We start from the raw sequence: 6,505 nt of genomic DNA on the forward strand, positions 1-6,505 counted from the left end.
CCTGCTGAGCATGGAACCTGATGTGGCTTGATCCCATGACCCTGAGATCATGATCTGAGCCAAAATCAAGAGACGCTCAACTGACTGAGCCACCCAGGTGGCCCCTTACATTAACTTTTATTACCAAAATATGCCTTTTGTCTTAAGCTGGATTTCTCTAAAAACAGATGCTGAGATAAGGATTGGAATATAAGTCATTTATTTTGGAAGTAATCTCAGGAAACACCAACAGGAGAGTGAGGAGGCAAAAGAAGGATGGGAAGGAAGTCAATGTAGACTTTGTTAAAGAGCAGGTCACCATCTAAAGTAGAGGAACCGTGGGCAACTGTGGCCCAATCCTGCTGGAGCTGACGGTGACACCATGTAATACACACCTGTGAATTGTCCCACCTGAAAGACAGGTAAATTAGTGCATTCATCCATTTCCACTCCATGATTGATTGAGGGTTCCTTCTGGGAGTGTTAGTTAACTGACCTCCATTCCAGTCTTCTGGGTCCTGCTCCAAGCATAGGCTGAGCAAGCTACCATGGCCAGAGAAAGTCCTTAGGCAGAGTCATGAGTACTTAACAATATGAAGCCAGCATGTCAGAATGTGTGTGCCAAAGAGACACAGGTGGGGCATCAACAGCATCTGCAATGCAATCATTAGAGTCAGGCTTGGGTAGACCCAATCTGGCTCCAGGTTCCACCCTCCCCCACAAACAAACTGAACAAATACATGTGCTGAATAGAGCATTCACAGAAATCCTAGTTAAGAAAATCGAATTCAAGACTGAGCAGATAAACAAAAATCACTGTTAGTAGATGTGGCTATGAGCCATGACTTCAAGCATGCTTGCATTGATTGGTTTGATCTCTTGTTTTCCCACAATCTACAATGAGGTGAACATGCCCCCAGGAACTTTTTGGTCCAAGGAGAGTATGAAGTGGGACAGACCTGAATCCCACCTGAATCCAGGAGACCAGCCCAGCCAAATGCCATCTAAAGTAGAGCCACCCTAGTCTGCAGACCTGTGAGCAAGAAAAATAAATGCTTATTATTGTAGGCCACTGCTTTTCAGAGTTATATGTTATGCAGCATTATCACAACAATAGCTGACTGATATGATAGTAAAGAGGAAGATTTAATAGAGCAACAAGAACAATAGTCTAAAAAAATATAATTACAGGGGTGCCTCTGTGGCATAGTTGGTTAGGCAGCCAACTCTTGGTTTCAGCTCAGGTCCTTATCTCAGGGTCATGAGATCAAGTCCTGTATTGGGTTCCACACTCAGCATGGAGTCTACTTCAAATTCTCTCTCCCTCTCCCTCTGTCCCTCCTGCTTGTGCTCTCTCTCTAAAATAAATAAATATATCTTAATATATATATATATAATTACAACTCTCACAATATGGAGTAGATTTCACAGATCATTTTAAAAAGGGGGAAAGAATCAAATAGATGGCTTATGAATTATACATTTTATTACAAAAATCAAAAGCTCAGTTATATGAACCAAGAGCAGCATGGGTACAGAGAAAAAGAATAAATTCACAAGCTAATATATCGGACCAAAAATTTGATCTGATGTTCAGCACAAAGAAAGAAAAAATAATTATGAAATAAAAACTAAAGCATGCTGGACAGAAGGGTGGCTAAAAGGGGGTATGGAAAGTAGTGACAGAGATAAAAAAAAAAAAATGCCAGAATTAAGAGCCCATCAAATGTTCAGCAGGACTGAATGAAAAAAGGCCATCACCTAGATACATTATGGCAAAATTTCATTAAAATGAGAATTTGAAAGGGAAGGAGAGAAAAAAACAAGGATATCTACAAGGAACAAAAAATGGATTAATGCTCTTATCAGCAAAAAACTGGTTTTAAAAATTAAATGAAAAGAAAAACTTTGGTAAACTAGGAACAGAGGAAACTTCATTAACTCACTAAAGTTGTTCCTAGAAACCTATAGCAAACATTATACTTTAATAGTGAAACACTTAAATTATTCCTTCTGTAGCTTCTCAGTTTTAATTTGCAATTTCAAATATGTCATATATGTCTCCTAGCTAAATTGATATCCACCTATATAAACATTTTGAGTGGTTTTGTAGTATTTCGTTTGACTCATGGATATACTAATTTATTTAATCAGCCCCTCTTTAATGGAGATTCATTTTTTTCTGATTTATAATCAATACAGTGTGCTTCTGTGAATTTCAGTTGAAATTTCCCACATTCTTTCTAACTCTGGATGTTATCAATATCTTTAATATTGACTAAATTCATGATTGGAAAGTAAATCTTGTGGTTTTTTTTTTTCTTAAGATTTTATTTATTTGACAGAGAGAGACATAACGAGAGAGGGAACACAAGCAGGGGGAGTGGGAGAGGGAGAAGCAGGCTTCCCGCCGAGCAGGGAGCCCGATGCGGGGCTCGATCCCAGGACCCTGGGACCATGACCTGAACCGAAGGCAGCTGCTTAACGACTGAGCCACCCAGGTGCCCCTCTTGTGGGTTTTTTAAGAAGTATTCTTTGAAAGCCCTCGTGAAGCTGAAGAGTGTTCTATGTTTATTCATTCAGCAAACAGTGTCTACCATGCACCATGTCTGTTCTCTGCACTTAGCATGTGTACATTACTGAAACAGACATAACTCATTGCCCTCATGCATTCTGTGTATTTTTCTTTTATGAGCTACTTACTAATCTATTCATCTTGTTCATTTTGATTTTTAGAAACTAGTTATGCATCAGGATTTTAAAATTATTTAATTATTATTTAATTATTGTCACACTTACAAAAATGTTAATGTTCTGTGTATATTTCAGCTTTTATAGTTCTTTTGTTGCAGCTCAAGAAAGTTTTGATTTTATGTAGGCACATCTTTCAATGTCTCCCTATAGTTTTCTACCTACTCATCCTAGGATAATAGAAATAGTCATTCACATTTTCTTCTATGATTATTAAGCTTTTAACTTTAAAAAAGATATCCAATAATGTACAAAACAGATTTATTTGTTGGCTAGACCTGACCTAAGAACCTTGTATATCATGAATTATGGTGGGTACATTTTTGGTAATGAGATAGCATTTTTCCCTATGAAGGGGTATGTTTTACTGCTGCATCAAACTTTTCCTGTGTTAAAAAATGGTGCTGTCAACAGGACAGCATCAAACCACTTAAACCAAAATGCTCCTCTTAGAAGCCAAGTTGCTGCCTGTAGAATAAGGCTAAAATCCTTAACAGACTCATTGACACTTCGCTTTAACTACAGCTCCCTGAACATGGTATGTCCTCTCTCCTAGATCCCTCAATGCATCATACCTTGCCTGAATCAAGTTTCTTCCCCACATTCACTTGGCTGACTCTTACTGTCCCTCAGATCTCAGCTTCAATGCCATCTCCTTGAGAAGTAAGCAACCAGTTTATAAATACATACCTACTAAATGCCAGACCTTCTTTGATCACCTTCTTTGCCCCACTCCCCAGCCAAAGCAGGTGACGTGCCACCTGTATGGTACCTGTATCACCCGTCACACTAAATTACAATGGCCTTGTTACTTGACAATAACAACTGCGAGGTAGGAAGCACCTTGTCTTGTTTGCTAGGGTGTCCCCAGCCTCTGACATTTACACCAAAGTGAATAAAGACAAAACAGTAAACCAGTAAGAATCAGGAGAAAGTATGAGATAATTTCATTTCCTGGAGAGTGAGCAAGGCAAGAGAAAATACGCCCATCCTTCAGAGACCTGTGCTATGGGTGGCTTTGAAAGAATCCTTGCTCTGATGTCAGAAGAACTTGTTTCAACTTGTGGCACCATCGTTTTCTACCTCTATGATCTTAGACGAATAAACTTTCTCAACTCCAGTTTCCTTATCCGGTACTTGGCATAATGTCTACAGTCCTCAAATCTCAGGGTAATATCTTGAGCTCTTATTATGTGCCACTCATTTAGATGATTTCATTAATTAAATTACCTAGTGTATCTTCATGCCCCATGGTGGAGGAACTACCATTCTCACTAATAAACTGGAGAATTTAAGAACATTGGGCCCAAATGAGGAAGTTGAGAGAATTAGTCTAGTAAGAGTACTTACAGGTTATTTAGTGAAACTTAAAGAGGTTAATTAATCAACTTGGTTCACACGTCCTTGAAAATAGCAGAGCCGTGATTCTGACCCAGGACTGGCCGAAACCTAAGCACATCACTTAACCATTATGTAAGGCTTACTTGAGTTGGGACGAGGCCGTCCTGAGTGGATGGGTTCTGTAAACTGTCAAACTCCAGGCTGGAACCAGTGATGAGGAGCAACTCATCTGCAGGACAAAGAAGGCAATGCTGTATCTGGTTGTGTGTTTGCCTTGGGGTGGAATGAATGCCTGGGATTGCAGGTCTGATCCAAGTTCAATGTGTCTGGCCCAAGGTTATTTTTGATTCAAGGCCACTGTGTCCTGGTTTCTATCAACACTGAAATAAACACCACTCTGCAATCTGCACCATTTATTAATGGTGTGACTCACTTAATGAGGGCTTTGCTGACTAACATCAATCTTCCTTCTAGAAGAGGCCCATCAAAGAATTGTTGACAGCGGCCAGCCTGGATCTACTCTGCATCAGCATTTGGCATGTCCAGCCAGCCTGACAGCACCTTCTCCCCACAGAAGAGGGGAAAGAGGGAAACTTCAAGACATGATCAGCAGAAATGCACACACAAGTTTTAAAGTTTCTTTTATTGGTTTTCTCTGGATATTGTTCTTTCTTTATGTATGTATTTATTTAGTTTCTGGCAGCCAAATAGCCATTGATGGATTCCTCTTAAAACTTGATCATAAAATATTCTCCAAATGGGCAAAGGCACTAATCAAAACTGTGAAAGGAAAGGTTCAAATAAGGAAAGAAATAAATGAGATGAGGGGGATTTTTTTTTTTCAGTGCCAAGTTCCTCTAATTTTGCATTCCAGGCTGACTCATAAAGGAAGAGAATACACTGCCTCCATGACACGTGTTTCAGTGTACCCTGCATCACAGAATGGTGGTGGTGGTGTCAAGTTGGCAGCATCAAGATGGTGATGTGGTTTCCCCAGATTCCATTAATTTGCCATCCTGCCTCTGTTCCATCATACACTGGCCAGTTGTTCTTGAAGAATTTTTGCTTTGTGCTTGCCACGAGAACAAAAGCCCTTACCCAGCTACTAGTTCTTATGTCTAGTTGTTGCCACTGTCCACACAGAGTTCTTGGAAAGCATTCCAGGCCAGACCCAAGTTTTTGTGGCTTCCTTTCAGAATAGCCTGTGCTTCTTGTTTTATGTGAGAGGCGGCTTGCTGCACCTTACCCACCTTGTCTTGCCCATGAGTAACACGTTTAGGCTGGGAGCTTGGAAATAACGATGCCACCTTGGGGACAAGCTTCCTTCCCCTTCCCACCATTGCAGCTCTGAATGAACTGAACCAGGAAACCCAAAAGCAGAAAAGAAGTCTTTCTAAGCATCACAGTCAAGGGGAGGGTACTAATGAAATGTGAGAATATAAACAAGATATAATGGAAGGACAGCCTGGGCAGAATTGTAGCGCATCTTCCTCAGAAGGCAGTTTGGGCCTTGTAAGAAACTTCTAGGGGAACCTTGCTTCCCCTTTATAATTTCTGTTGCTTCTGGGCTGGAGGAGGCTGGAGATGAGGGGACACTGAAAAGCTCAAAGGGAATGTTTTATTTAGAGGATTCTCCTTGGTCATTATAGACGGGTGGAATTGCAGAGCTTCTGCGTGGCTCAAAGTGCAGGGTCTCCACAAACCAAACGTTATCACTCCAGTCTCCTGCATGCTCAGTGGCAGCACCTGGGAAGAAGTCATGTGGAATTCAGTTGGCCCGGCAGCCAGAATATCTGGGCATGATGCCAGGGACCAGCCAAGGCTACGGAGGCAGGATAGAGGCTTCTCCTCTATTGCACTGGGCAGTGGCCACCCACACACAGCAGGTGGCAAAATGCAGAAAAGCAAAGCTGCAGAGAGGGGGTGACCCTACCGGGATCATGATGTCTGAAGCACAACGAAGCTCCAAGTGGCTATTCAGCTTCTGAACTGTGACCAACTACACCCCAGGTTTATATCGGAGAGAAAGATGCTATGGAATGGGGACAGATATGAGACCTGGACACTGTTCAAACAGGATGAAAATAAAGGAAGGGGAATAGTGCACTCCAGGGGCAGAGGAAGAATGGGAGGAAATAGTAGGAAACAGTCAGGATGTTGGTGTGTTGGCTGCCTCTTGCTGTTCTCCCCACAAGGGAGATGAACTTTGGCCCACACCTGACTGGGTTGTGAGCTGGAGGGAACACGACTCTTCTAGGAGAAACATTTTCTGCCTGTGGTCTTCAGTCAAAGCTGACTGAGAATTTGGGAACACGGAGCCTTGCAGGGATGAAACAAAACAATTTCCACTAGAAACAAAACAAAAGCAGTTTTAAGGAGTAACCCAAGGATCTGGACTTGGTAGGAGATAAAACTTTGGTCCGAAATCCCCTTT

At 41.5% G+C, this 6,505-nt stretch overlaps 1 long non-coding RNA gene across 1 annotated transcript; it reads right to left on the bottom strand.

Moving 5' to 3' along the window:
- Positions 1-292: 292 nt before the first annotated feature.
- LOC113939163 lies at positions 293-4,337 on the bottom strand. Its single transcript, XR_003525148.1, has 4 exons — positions 4,215-4,337; positions 939-1,012; positions 476-632; positions 293-390 (listed from the first exon to the last, which is right to left on the bottom strand). It is a non-coding gene; the product is annotated as an uncharacterized LOC113939163 (long non-coding RNA).
- Between the last annotated feature and the right edge of the window lie 2,168 nt (positions 4,338-6,505).

This window comes from Zalophus californianus, chromosome 16 (assembly GCF_009762305.2).
Source record: "Zalophus californianus isolate mZalCal1 chromosome 16, mZalCal1.pri.v2, whole genome shotgun sequence".
In the NCBI taxonomy this organism is placed as follows: domain Eukaryota; kingdom Metazoa; phylum Chordata; class Mammalia; order Carnivora; family Otariidae; genus Zalophus; species Zalophus californianus.